At 35.6% G+C, this 24,643-nt stretch overlaps 1 pseudogene; it reads left to right on the top strand.

Moving 5' to 3' along the window:
• The first annotated feature begins 6,361 nt into the window (after positions 1-6,361).
• Positions 6,362-24,291, top strand: LOC136406477 (UDP-glucuronosyltransferase 2B31-like; annotated as a pseudogene).
• Positions 24,292-24,643: the final 352 nt, after the last annotated feature.

The following is a 24,643-nucleotide window of genomic DNA, read 5'->3' as shown; positions in this document are numbered from 1 at the left end:
TCTTGCCTGTACTTCTCCCAGGCTAATAGCTTCTGCCAGATATGCAAATTAACTAGAGGAATTCAACTTGAGTCTAGAGTTCTTGCAAGAACCCTTGTCAGTCAGAGGATGCCTTTCAGGGAGAGGTGGGGAAATGTGCACAAGGTAATAACTGTTTATTATAGATTTACAGGAGTCTCCAGAACACACTCAGATCATTGGGAGTCAATGGGCAGACTGAGAACAAAGGGATTTAGAAATTTCACTCTCTGCCTTGGGTCCCTTTCAGCACCTAGAGGTCTGGCTGTCTATGGCCCACATCAACCTCTTGGCTTACCTCTCCCTTCCTCTTCACTTGACATAAAAAGCACCTAAATTCTGGGCTCTCTTAAAATGGATTTGAAAATTAGTTCCCCCATCTTCTCAGTTAGCACCTTGTCAATCAATAATTTTTTTTTTTAATGACAGGAGAGAAGGCAAAGACAGACTCCAACATGTGCCCTGAATGGGATTCACCTGGCAAGCCCACTAGGGAGCGATGCTCTACCCATCTGGGGCATTGCTCTGTTGCTCAGAACCGAGCTCTTCTTAGCTCCTGAGGTGGAGGCCATGGAAACATCCTCAGTGCTGAAGGCCAGCTTGCTTCAACTGAGCCATGGTTGCGGTGCAGAGAGGGGATGAGAGAGAGTGTGAGAGAAGCCGGGGGGGGGGGAGGAGTGGAGAAGCCATGGGTACTTCTCCTGTGTGCCCTGACCAGGAATAAAACCCAGACATCCACATACTGGTCAACACTCTGCGATTGAGTAACTGGCCAAGGCCAATGAATCTTTTTTACTACAAAATATGACATTTTGAATATTGCCTTTTGTTTGAAGAATTGGGCACAAGAACCTTGTACCTATAATAGGAATGGTTTTATTTGTTGAATATTAGGCACATTATTTATGAATGAAATCATCTGGTCCTAGGCTTTGCTTTGTGTGGCAATTTTTGATTATTGATTCAATCTCTTACTTGTTAAAGGTATGTTAAAATTATCCACTTTTTTCTTCAATTTTTTATCTTGTTTATCAAATTTGCTCACATACAATTAACCCTAGTGGTTATTGCTTAAAGGAGTGGCAGCAGCAGCACCCAAATGAAAGTCACATGAAGCCACTCTTCACACCTTGTTTCACCCCCAGGGAGCCAATCTTCACACCTTGTTTCACTGCCGGGGGTGGGTGGGTCTACCATATGACCAGCAACATACTAAGAGAGGAAAAGTCAGGGGAATGTCTAAACAGCTTGACCAGAAAAATGAAAGTCAGAAGAGTGTCCAACTTACACAACCAGTGATATGAAAGATCAGAGGGTTTAAACCACATGACCAGAGCTATGCTAATGGTGGAAAAGTCACCCTGGGAGCCAGGTACTTATCTTCCGAGTTTGCCAGTTGCCTTATAAGCACCCAGGGCTGATGACCTTCTGTGCCTGGCTCATGCTCCTTGCTTAGCTCATGCTCCTTGCTTTGCTCATGCCTGTCTGCCTACCAGACTTTGCATTTTTCTCTCTTTATTGTGAGTCTAGCTTAAGCTTTGTCAATTCTGTTGATCATTCCAAAGAATCAATTTTTTGCTTAATTGAGTGTTGTTTTTCTATTATGTATTTCATTAAACTTCATCCTAATTGCTATTTCATTTCATCTGCTTATTTTAGATTCTTTTGTTGTTCTCTTATAATTTCCTATGGTCCAATTTAAATTGCTTATTTGCTATATTCCTTTTTTATGCAGGCAATAGCAGGTATAAATTTTTTCTTAGCACTGTATTTGCTATATCCTATAAGTTATGGTATGTTGACTTTTTTTTTTTCGCAAAGTATTTTTTAATTTACCATGTGATATTTTTTTCAGTTACTGTTTGAAGATGGTCATGTTAGAGGCTCTTTAACTCAACCCCTTTAACAGACACAATAAATCTACAACTAGATTTGAAGCAAAACCCTCTGGAAGAAATCCAAAATTTAGATGAGTGACTACTATACATCAGGCAAACAAGAAAATACTCCCATCAAAACAGGTAGGAGATGTTGAGACACACTCTCACCATAGAATTTATGCCCAGCACAGCATCAGACAAGTAGGAGAAATCTCACCAGTTCCTGCTTCTCCTTGAGAAGTGAAGGGGTTTGGACCCAACATCTAGCACAACTTGAAACTATCACCCCAGGCCACAAACACATAGCTCTAAGTAACAGAGGACTAAAGCACATACATAGGACTCCGTAAATTAGATTAAATGAGTGTAACAAATCAAATCTTAAGAAATTAATGAGATTGAAACTATACCAAGAATCTTTCATAACTACAGTAAAATGAAACTAGAAATTAAGAACAAACAAAAACTATAAAATGTGCACATCTGTACATATTAACCAACCCCAAGAGACTCATGAACAACCAGTAGTTTTAAAACTAAAGGCACTAACCAGCTGGCATAGGGGTAGAGCATCAGTCCAGTGTGTGGAAGTTCCAGATTTGATTCCTGGTCAGGGTACACGGGAGAGGCAACCATCTACTTCTCCCCCGCCCCCTTCTTTCTCTCTTCCCTCATCATAGCCATGGGTCTATTGACTTCATTACATCAGCCCCGTGCTGATGATGGCTAAGACGAGCCTCTGCGTCAGGCACAAAAAATAGCATGATTGCGAGCATGACCTAGATAGGCACAACATCAGCCCCAGATGGTGGTTTTAGAGTGGATCCCAGTCTTGGTGCATGTAATAGTCTGTCTCTTTATATCCTCTCATCTGACTTAAAATAATAATAATAATAATAATTATTATTATTATTATATAATAAAATAATAAATCAAAAGATTTAGAAAATATTTTGAGGAAAATGGAAACACAGAGTTATAGGATGCAGCAAAACTAGTATTCAGAGGGACATTTACAATGAAAAAATGCCTGCATTAAAAAGAAAAAAAAAATCTCAAAAAATTTACCTAAATTTTATACTTTAAAAAACTCAATAAAGAATATCTAAGTTAATGTTAGCAGAAGGAAATACATAATAAACATTAGAACACAAATAGAGAAAATATCAACAGAAAAAGCATCACAATTACAAGATTTAAAGTAAACAAACAAAAGAAATACTGACAGCACTTAAGATGAACTAACTCAATGTGAAGGTAGATCAAAATAAAATTAGAAATAAAAGAGGAGCCATTACATCTTATGTCAGAGAAATATAAGGATCATAAGAGACTACTGTGGAAATTATACACTAGAAATTTAATAAGCTATTAAAATTGATATATTCCTAGATATATGAAAACCACCAAGACTGAATCATGAAAAAGTAAGAAATCTGAATGTACTTATAGGTGGTAAGGTCACTGAATCAGTAATCAAAAATCTCTCAATGATGCAAAGCACAGAATCAGGTAACTTCACAGAAATTTTCCACCAATCACTTAAGCAGTGGTCCCCAACCCCTGGGCCACAAACCAGTACCAATTTGTGGGCCATTTGGTACCGGTCCTCAGAGAAAGAATAAATAACTTATATTATTTCCATTTTATTTATATTTAAGTCTGAACAATGTTTTATTTTTAAAAAATGAGCAGATTGCTTCTGTTACATCCATCTAAGACTCACTCTTGATGCTTGTCTCGGTCACGTGATACATTTATCCATCCCACCCTAAAGGCTGGTCCGTGAAAATATATATTTTCTGACATTAAACCAATCTGTGACCCAAAAAAGGTTGGGGACCACTGATTTAAAGAATGAATACTAACACTTCATAATCTCTTTGAAAATACTGAAAGGAGAAAATCACTTCAAAACTCATTGTATGAGGCCAGCATTACCCTGATACCAAGTTGTAAAAAGACATACAAGAAAACTACAGAACAATACTCAACATTAACAAAAGTGCAAAAATCCTCAATAAGGTACTCCTAAGTTCAATATTGCATTAAAAGGATCAAGTGGGATATACCTCTGGGATGCAAGAATGGGTCAACATATGAGAATTGATTAATGTGATAGATTACAATGAGAGAATGGAGAATGAAAAAAACTCATGATCATCTCAACAGATGCAGAAAGGTATATGAGAAGATTTAATACCCTATATTAATTATTTTTTAAAAAACTTTCAACAACTAAGAATAGAAGAAAATTACCTAGACATAATCAAAAAAAGGAATGTATAGAAAACCTCTAGCTAAAATCATACTCAAGTGAAAATAAACTTAGAGCATTTCATCTAAAATTAAGAACAGGGCAAAGATTTTCACTGTGATCATTTCTACTCAACATTTAACTGAAGTCCCCATCAGATCATTAAGCAACCAAATAAATAAATAAATAAATAAATGGTATCCAATTCAGAAAGAATAAAATAAAATTATCTCTTTAGTCAGATTACTTTGTATTATATGTAGATAACCCTAAAGATCCCATGAAGAACATTTTCAAACTAGTTAACTCAGTAATATATAAGATACAAATCAATATGTAGAAATTAGTTTTGTTTATATATACTACTTATAAGGAATTTATATACAGAAAAAAAGAATATATATATATATTCTTTTATATTATATATATATATATATTTCTTTAAACTTACAATTCAACTAGAAGACAACAAATAAAGCAATTAAAACATGACAGTTTCTGAATGGGTATTTCACCAAGTAAGATACAAGTAGTCAACAAGCACGTTAATGTGTTTAACATCATTAGGCATCAGGCAAAGGTAAATTGAACTGCAGTGAGATATGACTTCACCCCCACTAGTTTGGCAATAATCAAAGAGAAAATTAACAAGTGTTGGCAAAAATATGGAGAAATTTAGGCCCTGGCCGGTTGGCTCAGTGGTAGAGCATCGGCCTGGCGTGCGGAAGTCCTGGGTTTGATTCCCAGCCAGGGCACACAGGAGAGGCATCCATCTGCTTCTCCACCCCTCCCCCTCTCCTTCCTCTCTGTCTCTCTCTTCCCCTCCCACAGCCGAGGCTCCATTGGAGCAAAAGATGGCCCGGGCTCTGGGGATGGCTCCATGGCCTCTGCCCCAGGCGCTAGAGTGGCTCTGGTCGGGACTGAGTGACGCCCCGGATGGGCAGAGCATCGCCCCCTGGTGGGCGTGCTGGGTGGATCCCAGTCGGGCGCATGCGGGAGTCTGTTTGACTGCCTCCCCATTTCCAGCTTCAGAAAAATACAAAAAAAAATAAATTTCCATATATATATGGAGAAATTTAAACCATTATATATTGGTGGTAAAAATGAAAAATGATGAAGCTGACTTGGAAAACAAACTGCCTATTTTGCAACAATTAAACATAATTACCATTTGATACAGCAGTTCCACTTCTAGGTATAAACCCAAGAGAAAAGGAAACCTGGTCACAAAATGTGGTATATCTATATTATAAAATACTATCATATATCTTATATAAATAAAAATGTAAATGTTCGTTTGTTCAAAATCTTAAATCTCTAAAAGTTCTTCACCAATTGCTTTGAAATTTTGAAACAATGTTGCATTGTATTTTTATCCCAAAATGACATAGCCTTAGCTCTTGCATTGTCCGGAATAGCTGCGATATTGCTACCAGGTGGAAGAACTGCTCATTCTGCCTTGAAATTGCCATTGAACATGCGATTCATTGAAACTCCCACATGCAACATTTCCAAAACCTCTGGCATGAGAAAAGTATTGCAGAAATGCAAACTTATTGTTTGGGATGAATGCAAAATGGCACACAAAAAATCGCTCAAGACTCTTGATTGATCATTGCAAGATTTGCATGGAAACATCAGACCATTTGGGAATGCATTAATATTGCTTGCAAGAGGTTTCAGGCAAACATTACCTGTAATTCCTCGATTGACACCAGCAGATGAAATAAATGCTTGCCTGAAATACTCTTCTTTGTGGCGACACATAAAGACATTAAAATTAACTACAAATATGCAAGTCCAGCTGCAAAATGATTGATCAGCTGAGATATTCTCACATCAATTTCTGGAAATTGGGAACAGAAAGCTGCCAGTTGATCTGACCTCAGGACGAATTTTATTGCCTCATAACTTTTGCAATTTAGTGATGTCAAAAGAAGAATTGGTTGAAAAAGTATTTCTCAATATTCAAACCAATTATAAAAATCACAATTGACTGAGTGAACGAGCTATTCTTGCGGTCAAGAACAAAGACATCTACTAACTTAACAATATTATTCAGTCTAACATTCAAAGCGAAGTAATCACATACAAGTTTGTCGACACTGTTGTGGAAGCAGATGAAGCGGTTAATAATCCAACAAAATTTTTGAATTCACTCCATCTGCCTGGGATGCCACCACATGTACTGCAACTGAAAATCGGCATGCCAATTATCATGTTGCGAAATATCTACCAGCCAAAGCTTTGCAACGGCACGCGGCTTGCAGTAAAAATATTAATGAGCAGCCTGACCTGTGGTGGTGCGGTGGATAAAGCGTCGAGGTCACCAGTTCGAAACCCTGGGCTTGCCTGGTCAAGGCACATATGGGAGTTGATGCTTCCAGCTCCTCCCCCTTCTCTCTCTCTCTCCTCTCTCTCCCTCTCTCTCTCCCTCTCTGTCTCTCTCTCACCCTCTCTCTCTCCTTTCTAAAAATGAATAAATAAAATAAAATAAAATAAAATAATGAGCAATGTCGTAGAAGCGACAATCTTGATAGGATCTTTCAAAATGAAGATGCCCTCATTCCTCGCATTCCTATGATTCCAACGGATATGCCATTTCAATTTAAGAGACTGCAATTCCCAATTCGATTGGCATTTGCAATCACCATCAACAAAGCTCAGGGCCAATCTTTAGAATTGTGCGGTTTAGATCTAGACACGAATTGCTTCTCACATGGACAATTATATGTTGCGTGTTCTAGAGTCGGCAAACCAGACAATCTCTATATCTGCACAGACAATGGAACAAAAAATATTGTTTACCCACAAGCATTGTGAAATTATCATATTAGAAACGTGTGCTTTCTCTTTTCTTTCTTTTCCATTTAACCAGACTGAGCCACAGCAATGAGTGGTCTGGGTACAGCTAGTATATATACAATATATATACAATATATATATACAATATATATACCTTTATACAATATATACATATACCTTTATACAATATATATATCTTTAGAGACACAAACCACATTAATATTTGAGAGGCCTCAGAGAGTAAGATATTAGGGAGTTTCATGAAAAAGATAAAGGTTTCACCCTCATTATAAAAATGCTCTGTATGTGGTCATCATGGTAGTAGCACAGTTCTGAAAACACACTATGAACTATTGATTTGTACATTTTAAATTCAACAACAGAATGATATGTGAATTTCATGTTCATAAAATTTTATTTAAAAAATAGAGTGTTCTGAATCTTTATCCAGGTAATCATTTGTCAGTTATATATATGCTTTATCTCACTTTTTCATGAAAACAAAATACAGACACACTCTGTAGTTCTCGCATCCATCTCTAATATATTGTACAACACAGGGGTATTATAAAAAGACTCTAAACTGGATGATAGCACTTGTATATACCATACATATTGGTATAAAAATAAGTCATCTAATTCATAATTTTTCTGACTTGCTATGAAATCCTCTGTTCATGTACTATACACACTTTGATATATAGAAGTTATATTTTAACATTTATTGAGATTTTGGAGATAAACATAAACTTTCCCAGAAAAACAAATCAATTTGAAAAGAAGCATTATATTCCACCAGGATGTCTATGAAGTGGATTTCAGTTCTGCTGCTTGTGGAAAGGTGCTGGTGTGGCCCACAGAATACAGCCATTGGATCAATATGAAGACAATCTTGGATGAACTCGTCCAGAGAGGCCATGAAGTGACTGTTCTGACATCTTCAGTTTCGATTCTTGTTGATTCTACCGAGACATCTGCTATTAAATTTGAGATTTATCCTACATCTTTAACAAACGATGATTTTGTGTTTTTTCATGCAGGTGATCTCTCAATGGACATATCTGCCAAAACATACAGTTTGGAATTATTTTTCACTAATACAACAAATCCTTTTACAATATCATGATTGTATTCGAAAACTTTGTAAAGATGTAGTTATGAACAAGAAACTTATGACAAACTATAACAATGAAGGTTTGATGTCACTCTTGCAGATGCCATAGGACCCTGTGGTGAGCACCTGGCTAAGATACCTTTGGTGTACAGTTTCTGCTGCTCTCCTGGTGATACAATTGAGAAGCACAGTGGAGGACTTCCATTCATTCCTTCCTACATACCTGCTGTTTTGTCAGAATTGAGTGATCGAATGACATTCATGGAAAGGGTAAAAAATATGATGTATGTGCTTTATTTTGACTTCTGGTTCCAAACATTTAATCAGAAGAAGTAAGATCAGTTTTACAGTGAAGTACTAGATAAGTCATCTATTTATTTGGTAGCATGAAATCCTAACTTTTCTAGCTTTTTGGAAGGTGGACTTGCATGAATCTTAAATCAGAGAAATTTGTCTTTTATAAGTAAAGTGAAGAAATAAGGTTATAAAATGATCTTTCATTTTCACAAACATTACAGACATGCTTAAATTATATGGTCATTGAGAAACTGCTTCCTCTTGTATAGTTTAGTTTGATTTAAAAACTAAATGATTTTGCCATATTGTCTGAAGGATTCTTTCACCACAAAGGGATAGAATGGCTCTGTGCCAGCCTCAGGACTTATAATTTGAGGATTCTAACAATTTCACAACACTTCACTAAGTACTTACAAGTTATGTTTAAAAATCTAAAATTTCATTGAAGGGTGAATATGTAAGTCAATGAAAATTCTCCCTTTATTGAACATGAATTGAGCCAAAATTAAGAGAAAGCACATCTATTACTAAACTTAATAAAAATATTCCAACAGTTTTATACAATATTTTTATCAATGCACAAGTATTATTAAGCTCCTAAAATGAACCAAATGTAGTTATAATAACAGAAATTGAGCCACACTATAAAAGCCAGTTTGTGGGTGGAGCACAGAGCGCATTCCTAGCAGCTGTGGCTGATGCAATGCTGTAAGAATACTCCAGCTCCCAGAAGCCTCCTGGGCATACCCAGGAAGGAAGCTCGCCCGCTATAAGAAAGTGACTTAGCGCTAACTACACAGCTCCCTGATCTTTTCAGCCATTGGCTATGAAGGACACGCTGTAAAATCCTATTTGCTGAACCCATGTATATAAGCTAGCTTACTTTCTGAATAAAGTGGATCTGCGTCACTGAACCTGGTACCCGGAGTCGGGTCTTTGAGTCTCCATCGTCCTCACCCCTGGCAGGACTTGTCCACACCAGTTCGGGGAAATCTAGCTCAAAGAAATAGTTGTTAAATTGTTGTAACTACTAAATAATCTAGAGAAAGCATTTCCATGGCAATGTAGAATTAACTGATTGAAAAGTTGAAATCTGAACACTAGTATCTATTACTTTTGCATCTTCACAAAGTAAACAAATATCTGTTTAAATCTATAGTGGCTTCGGTTTCATCATTTTCTACAACTGTCAATTACTAATGTGATGTTAGAGAAGACTCTTACACTTTACCAGATATGCATATTCAAAAAACATAATATTAAATAAGATTATGTAAATATGTTTATATTATCCAACTACAGAATGTTAAACATCTTTGGCTATATTATCACAACCTTTTTTTCTGAATACTAGATGGTATATTCATAATTCAATATTCTCATTTTCTTTAACCTTTGTTTCCTTCCCTTTTAGGAAGACCCACTAAAATGTCTGAGTTAATGGAGAAAGCTGAAATGTGGTTATTTGAACCTATTGGGATTTTGAATTTCCTCACCCACTTTTGCCACATTTTGAATTTGTTGGAAGGTTCTACTGCAAGCCTGCTAAACCCCTGCCAAAGGTAAACAGATTCATGTTTGTTTTACGTTGTTTACTTTGCACTTTTAGTAGGAATGATTCTGTGTTCTTCACTTAGAATATCGATCACACTGAGCACCATATGGGAATCTGAATAAGTGACAGGCCAATTAGACACTCATAGATTTCTATACCATCACAAGAATTTGAATGTTTTTTTCATCACAGAATAAAGAATTCTACTTGGGAGACTTTGGAAACAGGATCCATTAAATTAAGGTCTTATTTAATCAATGCATAAAGTCTCAGCCATTAATTTTAAGAATCATTTTTAAGTGACTAGCATAGTAAAAGGATAGCATTAGATATGTAGAGGAGCAGTGGAGACACAGTTTGTGCTCCCACACACCAGATATTCTACTTGGACAGATATAATAACAGCAAGTAATAACATATGTGAGAAAAGCAATATAATAAAGAAAAAACATAATGCTACTATAATGTTAGAAAGCATCCCCACAGGAGTAATGACGGAATCTGTCATAAGTGAGCATAGAAAATATCTTGTTTTTTTCCTCAGTCAATTACAAAAATTTGTTATCTATAGCAGTATGAACAATAGGTACTTCTACCCGGAAAGTAGTGTAAAGATTGAAGTAGGTGACTGCTAACTCAAATGCAAAAACAGCAATGCCAAATGTCAAAGAACATGAAAAATCAAGAAAACATTAGGTCACCAAATTTTACAATAATTCTCCAGCTACTAAATACAGACATAAACATATATGGTTTATAGCACCCAAAAAAAATTCAAAATAGCTGTGCTAAGAAAACACAGTGACAGCCTGACCAGGTGGTAGCACAGTTAATAGAGCATCGGACTGTGATGTGGAGGACCCAGGTTCAAGAGCCCAATGTCACCAGCTTGAGTGTGGGCTCATCTGATTTGAACAAGGCTCACCAGCTTGAGCCCAAGGTCGCTGGCTTGAGCAAGGGGTCACTTGGTCTGCTGTAGCCCCCGGTCAAGACACATATGAGAAAGCAGTCAACGAGTAACTAAGGTGCCACAATTGATGCTTCTCATCTCTCCCCCTTCTAGCCTGTCTGTCCTTATCTGTCCCTCTCTCTGTCTCTCTCTGTCTCTGTCAAAAAAGAAGGAAGGAAGGAAGGAAGGAAGGAAGGAAGGAAGGAAGGAAGGAAGGAAGGAAGGAAGGAAGGAAGGAAAGAAAGAAAGAAAGAAAGAAAGAAAGAAAGAAAGAAAGAAAGAAAGAAAGAAAGAAAGAAAGAAAGAAAGAAAGAAAGAAAGAAGAAAGAGAAAAAAAGAAAGAAAACCCAGTGACCTACCAAACACAAGGACCTTGTGCACTTTCGGTGAGAATGTAGAATAGCTGCTACCACTATGAAAAACAGTATGGAGGTTCTGCAAGAATTTAAAATAGAGTTACCATACAATCCAGAAATTCCACTTCTGAGTATATATCCAAAAGTAAAAAAACAGGATATAAATATATCCACTATCCAATTTTTATTTCACCACTATTCACAGCAGCCAATAAATGAAAATAATTAAGTGTCTGTCAACAGATGAATGGGTAAAGAGATGTGAAACACACACCGACACAAACACATATACGTGCAACAGAATATTATTCGACCATGAGAATGAGAAAGAATATCCTACCACTTGGGACAGCATAGATGGGCCATAAAGTCATTATGCAAAGTGATATACACCACACTAAAAAATACAAACGTGTGATATCACTTCAATGTGAAATCTAAAAAGGGCAATCTCTTAGAAACAGAGAGTAGAATGGTGATTACCATGGACTGGTGAAAGGGAAAGGAGGGTTTGAGAAGTTTCTCAAAAAGTACACCTTGAAACTCGAAGATGATTAAGTCCATGAGATATAGAAATTATCTCCAACAATACTCTATTATATACTTAAAAGATTCTAGAAACTAGGTCATAGATGTCCTCTCACCACACACACACAAAGATAATTATATGACCTACTGGAGGGTTTGCTAAAGCTAAGGTGGTAATCATATTACGTATAAATGAATCAACTCAACAACCGAACACCATCAACTTACAGATGTTATCTGACAATTATATCTCAATTTTTTAAACATAAGCTTAAAAAATGAGTAGAATGAGAAAATAAACCCTTTATGTTAGAAGGGTTATATCATTGTTTCCAGAGAGAAAAAACAAGTAAACAATTTAAAACTGATTGGGGAAGCATGACCGGTGGTGGGCAATGCATAAAGCGTCGCCCTGAGAGACTGACGTTGCCTGTTAGAAATCCCGCGCTTGTGGGGTCAAGGCACACACAAGAGAGAAGCAACTACTGTGAGTTGAAACTTTCTGCTGGTAGACCCTCTTCTCTCTCTCTCTCTCTAAAAATCAATAAGTACAATCTTCTAAAACAATAAAATGGATTAGGTGGAAAATAGGTAAGTATGAAGTTTAGACCAGATTCCATGAAACTTCCACTCCTTACATATTTGTGGGTACAAAAATAGAAAGTACATTGAGCAATGAGGAACTTTTCTAGTACAGAAAGTAATAAAATTAGAAAACTGCTAAGAATTAGAGACCACAGTCAGAATAAGTCTGAAACAGTCCCGGGTGAACATGACTTTACCAGGAACTTCATATACATTGAACCGAGCTACTCAAGAGGGTGACCAGCCCTCTGTTGCAGATAGCCCAGCTGTACTTCTCACACTGTGGGGCAGGTGCCAATATAAATTATAAAAACTATTTTTCTTACTTCTGCAGAATTGTGTTTCCAGCTTAGAAAAGTCAAACCAATGAATTATAACAATTTACACCTATATACTATTCAGCTCCTAGAACATGAAAGCTTTAAAAATGAATTAGCTAAAGAAGCAAAAACTTCTGAAGTAAGTGGTGGTTTATTAGTTAGGAAATCAAAGTGTTAGTTAGTGATCTTTTGAACCCTATAAATGTATCCTTTCCTCGTGCCATTTCATAATCCATTTAAAGAATTCTACCATGCTGGGATAATTTCCTTAACTCTTTCTTTTCCCGTTCCCTTATGAATCACTCTAACCTTCTTCGCTATCGTTGTTTCTATATAACTATTCTCAAAGTGTTAGTGATTAAAAACTGTGATTACAGGTTAATAATTACCTGGGTAAATCAAGCCTTCCTCTGCTTTCATAAGCCTTATTGTATAATTCAAGAACACTTTTAGGTGTACTTTGCCCAGATAATTACAAAACAAGTAACTATTTTACTAAACCAGTTAGAAATGATATCCAAATATAATGGTAACTGAAATTATTTCATGATTAGGGTCTATTTAACATTAGCTCTTCCCAATAAAGAAAAAAATGAGATCCACCAGCATGTATTATGATTCTTTTCCCTTACAGGCTACTTAAAGAGACAAACTATTAAGACCATGATGGGAGTTAGGAGAGGAGGTGGGAGGTGTAAGGTGGGAGGGCAGGTGGGAGGAGGGAGGGCAGGAGCACACACACAACACTCACTGACACAGAGGCTATCTCCAGGCTAGGACTCTTGTTTACTACTGTTCTTTAATGTTCATTCTGCTGCAGCTAACTAGCCTCTGTCTTCTACATGGAATACTCTTCCAAGCCAGGGAAGTGCTATGCAATTGTCCCAGGGAGCACTTTACACCACTAAAGCCTTTAATCTCTAATCTGAAGGTATCAGAGTAAAGAATGTAAGCACTTAGAAAAAGAAAAAGATTATTACAGAATAAAGTCACATATGTTGATGAGATAGGTTTGCTTGTCATAGAAGCCTGTGATGGTTAAGATTCCCTGTATTCTATCTGCTAAGATGAAGTCTTCTGGTATTATCTATCAAGATTCAAAATAAATGAACAACATAGCAAAAAAAGGAAAGACAGAAAATTTTAACAGGTTTTAACATATCTAAATCTTAAGGATATTTTGCTAAGTGAAATAGGCCACTCACAAAAAGACAAATACTGTATGATTCCACTAATGTACAATATCTAGACAGTCAAATTTATAGCAAGAGAAAAAGAAATGGTGAGTGTTAAGGACTGGGAAATGGGAAGCGGAGAATTACAGGATAAGAAACACAATTCCAATGTGCAAGATGAAAGAGTTCTGGAGATGAGTTGCACAACACTAAGAATATATACACACACTAAGAATATATACACTACTAAACTGTACACAGAGAAATTATTAAGATGGTAACTTTCTACTGTGTGCATGTTAACACAATTTTAAAAACACGGGCACTACACTAATAACTCCCTATAAGACATAATTTTCTCTTTTTAGTTGACTGTAGCAATCTTTTCAGTAGTGTTGACTGTGCTATTGCTCTTTTGTGATGGGATCTCTTCTTCCTTCACAGGAAATGGAAGAGTTTGCCAGAGCTCTGGAGAACATTGCATTGTGGTGTTCACCCTGGGCTCCATGGTCACAAACATGACAGAATAAAGAGCCAATGTGACTACATCAGCCCTTGCCCAGATTCCTCAAAATGTGAAAGTACTGTAGAGCAGAAATGAATGAATGTGCTAAAATCTATAAAAGGTCAGATTACAGAAATTTCTATATAAAAGGCAAACTATTCTGATAGCTCCAATTTACCTCACCTATCAATTAAATAAGAAAACTACACATGGCAAGTATTTGATTTACAATAACTTTGGCATTAACACTATGACCACAAAGAAGTATATTTAAAAGGTACTAGGTGGGGCACTGGCTGACTGGCTCACTGGATAGAGCATGGACCCAGTATATAGACGTTCAGGGCTCAATTACTGATCAGAGCACCCAAGCAACAATCCACCCCTCCATCTTTCCCTTTCATCCACAGCCAGTGGCTCAATATGTTCAAGCATCAACCCCAGAAGTGAGTTGCCAGGAGGATCCTAGTCATGGTACATATGGGAGTCCAGCTCCAATCCTCTCTCTTAAAAAAATTAAAAATTAAAAAATACAGAATAAGAGAGAGGTACAGTGTGAAGTTTGGCATTATAATAGCATTGAAGGCAGGAACACATATCACCTAATTCTATCCTGTCATTTGCTCCATTTTCTTGCAGGATTCCTAGGGTACTGTACATGCTACAGGTGTTCTGAGAAAGGAGTTAAATTTTAACTGTAACATTAAACAGGAAATGACAACAGTCTGAAAGGTGTCACACAGTTTAGACTTGGCAGGTGAGCCAGGCCTCTCTTCCCCTGAATTCTGGAGTAGGCCCGCTCAGAGTGTTTCTCAAGGTGATACTGAGGGAAAGGGTGTCCATGGCTCACCAGCTGCATCAGACTCGAGCCAGAACAATGACTGAGAGAGAGGAAGTCTGGCCTGTGAAGAAGAAAGAGAAAGACCTCCCTGGTCAGCTGGGCTCTGCTAGATTGTGAAGCAGGAACACATAAAAGAAAGTATGGATGTGAGTTCAGCCTTCAAGGTGACCCTGTGTTTTATAAAATGTGGTCCAGAAACTACCCATAAAATAATAGCTTCTCTTGATTGAAGAAGAAAGGAAAATAAAGAAAAGTCAACCAGAAGCAAGCCTAGCCTGGAACAATTTATGAGGCCTTCCCCCCCATCCTTTGACATAAAATATGGTAGTATTATTCTAACACATAAAAATCACTTGAAGTCACTGAGTATTTGCGAATAATTTTTAATTTTTAACTACTGTAGGTTTCTCCTTATCACTTATGCTAATTTGTTGAGAACCTTAATTTAGCACTTACATAGTAAACAGATGTTTAACCACTTGTAAACTAGAATCTAACGTGTTAGTGGACTGAGAAATTGCTTGACCATTTATAAGTAAACCATATTAGTGAATGATGTCACTGCATTGTAAAACTTTGGGAAGTGTTGATAGGCAGTTGAATAAAATTTAGTATCATCATATTTGATCAATTCAATAAGTATACTATTATTTATGAAGTACTAATGGGCTTACTTTTTTAACATTTTAAGAGAATCTTTCATCTTACCTAGAATGATAACATTGAATTCATGTAAAACTTATACTTGAAATTGGTGATTAAGAATTTGTAAAATAAAAGAAGCTAAATATATTTAATAACCAGAACTATTTATAATTATTAATACATTGTTAAATATCAGAATGATTTAATTCTCACACAGTGCTGACTGCATCAATTTTGTAGAACAAAAGATGTAAAACTATAATTAAATAACTTTCAGAACTACTGAATATAAGTAAACCACTTCTCCATCTTTCAAAAAGAAATAAACTAGTGAACATTAAATCCGGAAGATGAAAGCTCGTATAATAAATAGAGAAAACAAAATAAATGTGCCAATTATTAGTAATTTGCAAGTTTTCCAAAACAGTTCTCTAATTATCTAAACATTTTTATATGATTGAATTGCTCAGTATAATCTCATTAGTGTAATCTCTAAGTGTGAAACATCATAATTGCATTCATACCTGTAGAATATAAAAATAAGTACACATAATACATGTATGTATGCCTCTTACATCAGTGTTTTATTGGTTCTCATTCTCTAATATGTCTCATCCTCATTTACTTATCCGTAATAGGTAAGTGGTTCAGCTACATGTCTCCTAATCTACTTAGATTTCTGGCATGCTATAACTCTGTAGTTTGACTCATAAAGTATGTTACTTTCTTACCCTAACAGGTGACATGGAGATATGATGGCAAAAAAACCAGATACTTTAGGGCCAAACACTCGGCTCTATAAATAGATTCCCAGAATGACCTTCTTGGTAAGACTCTGGAAGATAATAAGTCAGCGTCAATTCGACCAGACTGATAACCACTTCACTGGGAGAGAAATGTTTTGAAATTTCTTATTGAAAACCTCAACAAAAATTAAATTTCTTATCTGTATTTCACAGTGCTAGGGATAAAGGATAAGATATAATATTTGGCATTTTATTTTACACTGTCACATTCCTTATAGCCACAAACAAAGTATCTTTATTTTATGTGTAATTACCTCTCTGAGAGAATAATAACTCAACATGTCCTCAATTATCACTCTCCTAATTCTTACCTTACATCAATCATTTAACCTACTGTAAGGGTGTACAGGTGCCCCTCCAAATTATCAGCTCTTCTTTTATTATTCATGACTCTTTACTTTCCATTGAGAAAAAATTCAAAATCTTTTTTCTGAAGTAACAACATATTTCATTATGCGTAGCTTTTCCTTCCTCTGATTCCTGTGCCAACTCCATCACATTGCCGGTTGCCATGACACTTGACATGTCAGACTCAATGACTTCACTATTTTATTAAGAGAATATATACTAACATGACCCACAAGTTTTATTGTTGCATACAATTATTTACCAGAATATTTCTTTCAATTTATCCACTGCCAACTTGTGTTCATTTCCAATTGACAAGAAATGCAGTCTTCCATGCAAGCCTTCACTATCTCTCCAGCAGACTATTAATACATACAATCTAAGGTGTATAGAATCTGTTACTAAATACATTGTCTGTCCCATTGCCTTTATTACCCAACTCTCATTTTATTTCAAAACTTATGTTTCATGATTTGCTGAAATTCATTCAATTCTAGGTCATCCAAAAACCAAAGCCTTTATCACTCATGGTGGAAACAATGGCATCTATGAGGCGATCTACCATGGGATCCCTATGGTGGACATTCCCTTGTTTGCGGATCAACCTGATAACATCGTTCACATGGAGTACAAGGAAGCAGCTGTCAGATTGGACTTCAACACTGTATTAAGTACAAAATTGTTCAATGCACTGAAGACAGTCATTAATGATCCTTTATAAGTATCTCATATTTCTTAATAGATACTGTTTATAGATAAGATCTTTTCTTAATGGTGACTATGAGTTTTATCCCATTTTAAGATGCTAATTTTGATATTATTAACATGACTTACATCTTAAATCAACTTTTGTTTTAGGCCACACATTAATTTCAATGTTATACTTTAACATCATATATTGCCTGACTAGGTGGTGGTGCTGTGGATAGAGCGTTTGACTGGGATGCACAGGACTGAGGTTCAAAACCTCATGGTTGCCCATTTGAGCTCAGGCCCATCTGGCTTGAACACAAGTTCACCAGCTTGAGCATAGGGTCGCTGGCTTGAGCAAAGGGTCTTTTGTTCTGCTGCAGCTCCGCAGTCAACACACATATTTGAAAGCAATCGATGAACAATTAAGGCGTTACTACAAAGACTTGGTGCTTCTCATTTCTCTCCCTTCCTCTCTGTTTGTCCCTATATGTCCCTCTGTCTTTCTCTCTCTGTCTCTGTCACAAAAAAAAAAAAAATCATGTATTCTATGGGTAATCAACTAGTGCAACAATTTGCTCTGCCAATTATTTAATGTTCTCTAGATAATTGTAATGACTCACTCTTAAAACTATTATAGAGTATATAGAAAGAAGAATAATTTAGAAGAAAATTCAGAAATTCTTTCAATTCAATACTTAAAATTTCTAAAACTGTAAATCTCTTACACTCTCAAACTTATTTTATTATAATCATTTCAACAAATTCTATGAGTTTTTAATTACATACCATAATATTTATCTGTTAAATGATAAAATTCAAAAATATGTAGTTTGTTTACGGAGCTATGAAAATATCACGCTAATATAAATTTAGGACATTTTCATCATCCCCAAAAGCTATGTCAAATACCTTAGAATTCACTTTTCATCTTCCTTACCCAAGACATCACTAATCAATTTTTAGTCTCTGTAGAATATTTATTTTGGACATTTCATAATAACAGAATTATATAATACATGGCAATCAAAACTGGTTTCTTTCATATAGTCAGATGTTCTATAGTTCCACCCTTGTTGTAGATTTTGCACTGCAAAATGATATTCTATGATCTAAATATAACACATTTTATTTATTTATTTATGTGCTTGTGAACATTTTAATTGTTTGCAAGTTTGGCTATTATGCATATTGCTACCTATAATTTTGTGTGAATATATGTAAAGATGTCAGCAGTTATAGCATACCTAAATAGACTAAATTATTTAAACATAATGTCAAAGAAGATTTTTAAAATTATCTACATATGTCTACATCTTCATATATCTATATATATCTATATATATCTATATATATCTATTATTTGGAAGTCATTTTTTAAATAGAAGTATATAAGAAGAATGCATAAAGGTAGAAAAAAGATCTATTTCAACAGTGAACATAAAAAATATACCTATACTATTATCAACACTGTTTACCAGAATACTACTAAAAATAAAGATTACAGTTTCATAATGTTATAATAGTTAATCTTTCAAAAAATATGAATTTTAATTGTTAACCTCTACAAGTAAATCTTCCATAAAAGAAGTTAAAAAAAAAAACCTTGCTGAATAGCTTGATTGGTTAGAGCACTGTCCAAAGAACAAAGATTGTCAGTTTGATCCCTGGTCAGGACACATACAGAACAAATTGATGTTCTTTTCTCCTTCTCTCTCTCTCTCTCCCTTTGTTGCTAAAATCAATAAATAAAAAAGAAGGAATAAAAAGAGACAAAAAGAAACACCAAAATGCAAGTCTTTAATTATAATATGATAGTTTTAAAGATCTAAATCAATAAATAAGTGATATGAAAAACAATTTATTTATTTATTTATTTTTGGTATTATTCTGAAGTGAGAAGCAAGGAGGCAGAGAAACAGATTTCTGTATGTGCCCTACCAGGATCCACCTGGCATGCCAACCGGGGGACAATGCTCTGCCTATCTAGGTTGTTGCTCTGTGGCAACTGGAACCACTCTAGCACCTGAGGTGGAGGCCATGGAGCTGCCCTCAGTGCCAGGGCCAACTTTGCTCCAGTGGAGCTTTGGCTGCAGGAGGGGTAGAGAGAGAGAGAAAGGAGACGGGGAAGGTTGGAGAAGCAGATGAGCACTTCTCCTGTGTGCCCTGGCCGGGATCAAACCCAGGACATTCACATGCAGGCAGATGCTCTACCACTGAGCCAATCAGCAAGGGCAAAACACAATTTTAAAATGCAACCAATTTTATAGCAAAAAGGAATATATTTTTTTTTCACTGCAAAAAGAACTAAACACACATGATGTGGCAAAACCAAGACTCAATATTTAAAATTTTCAAATCATGCAGAGTATATGTTCAACAAGACTAGAGTTAAATTACAAACAAAAGAAAACCTAAACTAAAAAAAAATTACTCTAAATCTTAGAAATTAAGTAACACATTTCTAAATAATTCAGTCAATACTGAAATCATAATCATACATGCACTTCTCAGAAATTCCCCTCCTAGGTATATACACAATAGAAATGTTAAATATGTAAATCAAAACACATACAAAAATATTTATATCAGCATTACTGAAAATAGCTAAAAAATATATTAGAAATCAAATAACCATCAAACATTATGAAATGATATTGTGTAGTACCATCATACGTTAGATACAATACAAGAATAAAATTAACCAATAACTGCTACAGAAAACACAGAAATGGTTACCAGAGAGAGAGGTACAGTGATGAGAGAATAAAGAAGGACAAACATATATCCCACAGCAGTGGGATATAACACTGAGATTCATGGACATAGATAAAGGTGAAATAGTACCCCAGAGAGGCAATGGGGAGAAGGGGAGTGACGAGGGACAAATACATGGTGAAAGAAAATGATTTGACTTTGGGTGATGGGCACACAATGCAATCAACAGTTCAAATGCTACAGAAATATTCATCTAAAATCTATGTACTCATTGATTAATATCATCCCATTAAATTTAATTTCAAAATAAAAAAGGTAAAAATAAGCATTAGTGTATGATTCCAATATAAAAATAACAAAACAACTAATCTATAATATTAAAAGTAATGATAGTAATTAATCTGAAACAGGGATTACTGACTAAATGTCAAATAAAAAGGGGAGCTTCTGCTAGCTTGTGATTTTCTATATCAGTATTTAGGTAGTGGGTACTTTGTTACATTTACTCATAATGATTTACTAGTTAATTATAAAATTTTGAGCTGTTTACTTAGGATATGTGCATTTGTTTCATAATTTTTTCTATTGAAATTACGGGTATACTTTACAAACTGTTGTTTTCTTTTCTTTTCTTCTCTATTGTGAAGGCTCAAAGACTGATTTCTCTTCTTGCTAGGAATTCATAAAGCACAGGTTCATGTGGAAATTATAATAAATTCACAAGCCAATAGTATACAAGATGATATCTCTAATATGCCAAAGAAAGAAATAACACATACCAAGCAAATGACTGGTTAATCACACTATCATTCCAGGCAAAGGGACATAAAGGAATAAAGTCCAAATTTATAAAGAATCAGTGACCAATTAAGAGCTGACTTCCAGCTTCCAACACAAGAGTAAAACTCCCCTGCTTCTAGAGCAGGTTGCTAAGGAGCAATCCTCCAGCGTTGGAGGCTGCTTTGAGGTTTATCACCACTTTCTAAGAGACATGTGGCACCAACAGAGGAAGGAAAGTCCCATGTGTCAGGAGAGCGTTAAGGTTAGTGAAGAGTCACCCAGCCCAAACCAAAATTTACAGATGGTCCTCACAAACTCAATATATTTATAGTCTAAATGTTTCCTTGCCATACTTGTTTCTCCATATCTTCTTATCAATAAGCTCACAGGGTGTGTGTTGAGGGGTCTGCTTAGGAAAAAATACCAGATACAGAATGACTTGTCAGGACTTACTTCATTCTTATATGAAAGCAAATTTTTTTTTTAATTTTCTATTCTTTGAATTTATTCATTTTAAGGAGAAGCAAAGCAACTATTTTTTGTCTTTGTCATATACAAGTAGATTAAAATAACTTCACTTAAATTGTAGCAAGTATATTTGAAATCATTATACCAATGTACATTTATTTGGAAATCTAGGAATCTACTAGAAGAAAAGAAAAACATAGAAGAAGTGCCTAGGGGTACTCTAAGTGTGGCCAGGAAAAGCTTCTCTGAGCCATGACATTGACATCAAGGCCTCCCACAGAAGTCGAAAGCAGCCTTGCTGTGTCTCAGGGAAGACTGCTCCATGGGAGGGACAGAGGACAGAGTACAGAGGGGCTGATGAGAAAACACACTTGGCAGCTTCAGTGAAAATAGTTAGAAAACCAAGAGCATACAACAGAGTATGCCTAGGACAAAGTCATAGAAGAGGAGGTTGCCAGGGTCTGTCCACTGTCAGAATGTAAAATTCAGTTAAGTAAATTTGAAGAAATCATTGGCTATATTAAGCAATTCATGAATTGGGCAATATGCCATTAGCAACTACAAGGGCACTCAGAGGGACTGTACAAAATGGAAGGTTTGTATAGGAAGAAGGCTGTGGCAGGGGAGTTAGTAGCAAATAAAAAATAATCATTTATAGACAAGGGCATTTTATTCCAGCAAAGTACTGGCAAGGGTTTTATCATGCAGATTACCTGGTCTTTCTAAGGAAGATAGAGGAAACCCAAGTGACAGATTACCTCATTGGTGTTGATCAGAAAATTCTAGACTGGTTGATTGAGACTATATTTCTGGAAGAAATTGAAACTTCAGTTAAGTCAGGTAATAAATCTAGATTTGGAATCATGATTGTTTAGCAGGATCTTGTAAGCCAAAAAAAAAAAAGATATTTATTCTAAATAAATTGAGAGGAAAGATGGAAATATTGAGAAGGGAATGTCATAATCTTATCTGTTTCAAAATAATATTATTCTGGGTAGAAAAGTGACAGTAGGGTTATGAAGAGAAGAAGGGGGAAGCACAGGGACTTGTGAGGAAGCATTTCTCCTGCTATGATATAGTTCTTTAAAAATTTGAAAAGCATTGTCCTAATACGGCATTTTACCATCTGATTTATGTCAAGTAATGAAAACCTAAACTTATCAAAAAATTATTTTTTTTAATTGTGTTTACTGATTTTTGGAGAGAGGAGAGAGAAAAGGGGAGGAGGAGGAGCAGAAATTATCAACTCTCGGCAGTTGCTTCCCCATGTGCCTCAATCGGGTAATTCCAGGGATTCGAACCAGCAACCTCAGTAATCCAAGTGGACACTATTTTCCACTGCACCACTGCACATCAGGCTGAAAATGCTGTATAATATTTGTTTAAAACAATAACTGAGGACCAGCCCAAATCAAAATCAACAAATGAGAAAATGCTCTGGAGAACATCAGTGTGGCAGTTCTATTTATGCCTTTAGAATCAAAAGAGAAGCATAAGAAAGGTTACATGAAATCCATTACCGCTAAATTAAGGAGGATAGAAAAGCAAAGTGGAGATGGGAGTGAAATCTCTATAATTGGATATAAAGGAAAATGGAAATAATGGTACATATTTCTTTTACATTAGCAGTATAAAATAGTTAATATATAACATTTACAGTAAATAGAGCTGGCATATGGGCAACAAGAGAAGATTGTGGTAACCCTTGTGCTCTGGTGTCTGCAGTCAGTCATGTCTCCAAGAAATTACTTTGGCATGTCAGAGGTATGTTATCCTCGATGCATAAGAACAATAGACAGGCCTATTTAGGGTAAAGATTAACCTTTTACTAAGCAAGCAATAGGCCTGGGATGAGAGTACTACCAGGACCTGCCCACTTAGAAATTTATTATCAGTTTGTGCTGTGTGGTTACTTTGGGTCATGATCATGTCAGGCCTTTTATGTGGCTCGCTGACACTGTCAGGTCTGCTGTGTAGCCCCTATTTTACTCACACTCATAGCCCTTAGAAAGGCTCCCATCATTTTCTCTGCTAAAATGCTGTAGCTTCCTCACCTTATCTTCTATCTTCACTTTGTAAAAAATTGTCATCAGAAAATTCCAATTTAAATAGCAATATCAATGAATAATCAAATACACTTTTCCAAGTTCTATGACAAACAAAAATATACTTTTCCAATTCTATGACATTTATTTGAAATATATATATGATATTTCAGAAAACTTTCAAGGGAATGACCCACTTAGGCAAAGTAACTTTCTTTCATTAGTGGTATCTCTGTGTTTCTCCTTCACTGTAAAGAGAATGCTATAAAATTATCAAGAATTCACCATAACCAGCCAATGAAACCTAGATCAAGCTGTCTTCTGGATCGAGTTTGTCATGCACCACAAAGGAGCCAAACACCTGAGGCCAGTCTCCTATGACCTCACCTAGGTTCAGTACCATTCTCTGGATGTGATAGGGTTCCTGCTGGCCTGTGTGGCAACTGCTACATTTGTCATTACAAGATGTAGTCTGTATTGTTGTCAGAAGTTTGCTAAACCAGGAAAGAAAGAAAAAAGAGAGTTGTTGTTCTGAGGCCTGAAGTGTATATGTCTCATAGTTGGGACCCATTTCAATTATTTCAGCAAAATAAAGTGTGATGTAAGGGGTTCTACATCCTTGACAAAATAAATTTTAACTTCTCAGATCAAAATTTATTTTTAAGGTGTTAACTATCTCCCTAAAAGATAAAAATATTGAGGCCAAAGTAATAGAAACTGAGGAAAAATAAACTAATAAAATTATATAAATAAATATTGAATTTTATTATTCTGATTTGAAAATTATACTAAAAATTAAGGTTAACTACCTTTCAAACATTTATAAAGATAGCAATAGTGAGACCTTTGATAACTGTTTTAAATATAAATGGATTGAACTGCTCAATGAGAAGACAAGTTTAGATAAACTGATTAAAAAATAACAAAGATCTAACTCTATAATACCTTTAAGGGACTC

This window comes from Saccopteryx leptura, chromosome 5 (assembly GCF_036850995.1).
Source record: "Saccopteryx leptura isolate mSacLep1 chromosome 5, mSacLep1_pri_phased_curated, whole genome shotgun sequence".
Lineage (NCBI taxonomy): Eukaryota > Metazoa > Chordata > Mammalia > Chiroptera > Emballonuridae > Saccopteryx > Saccopteryx leptura.
This window is presented reverse-complemented; position numbering and strand designations above follow the sequence as displayed.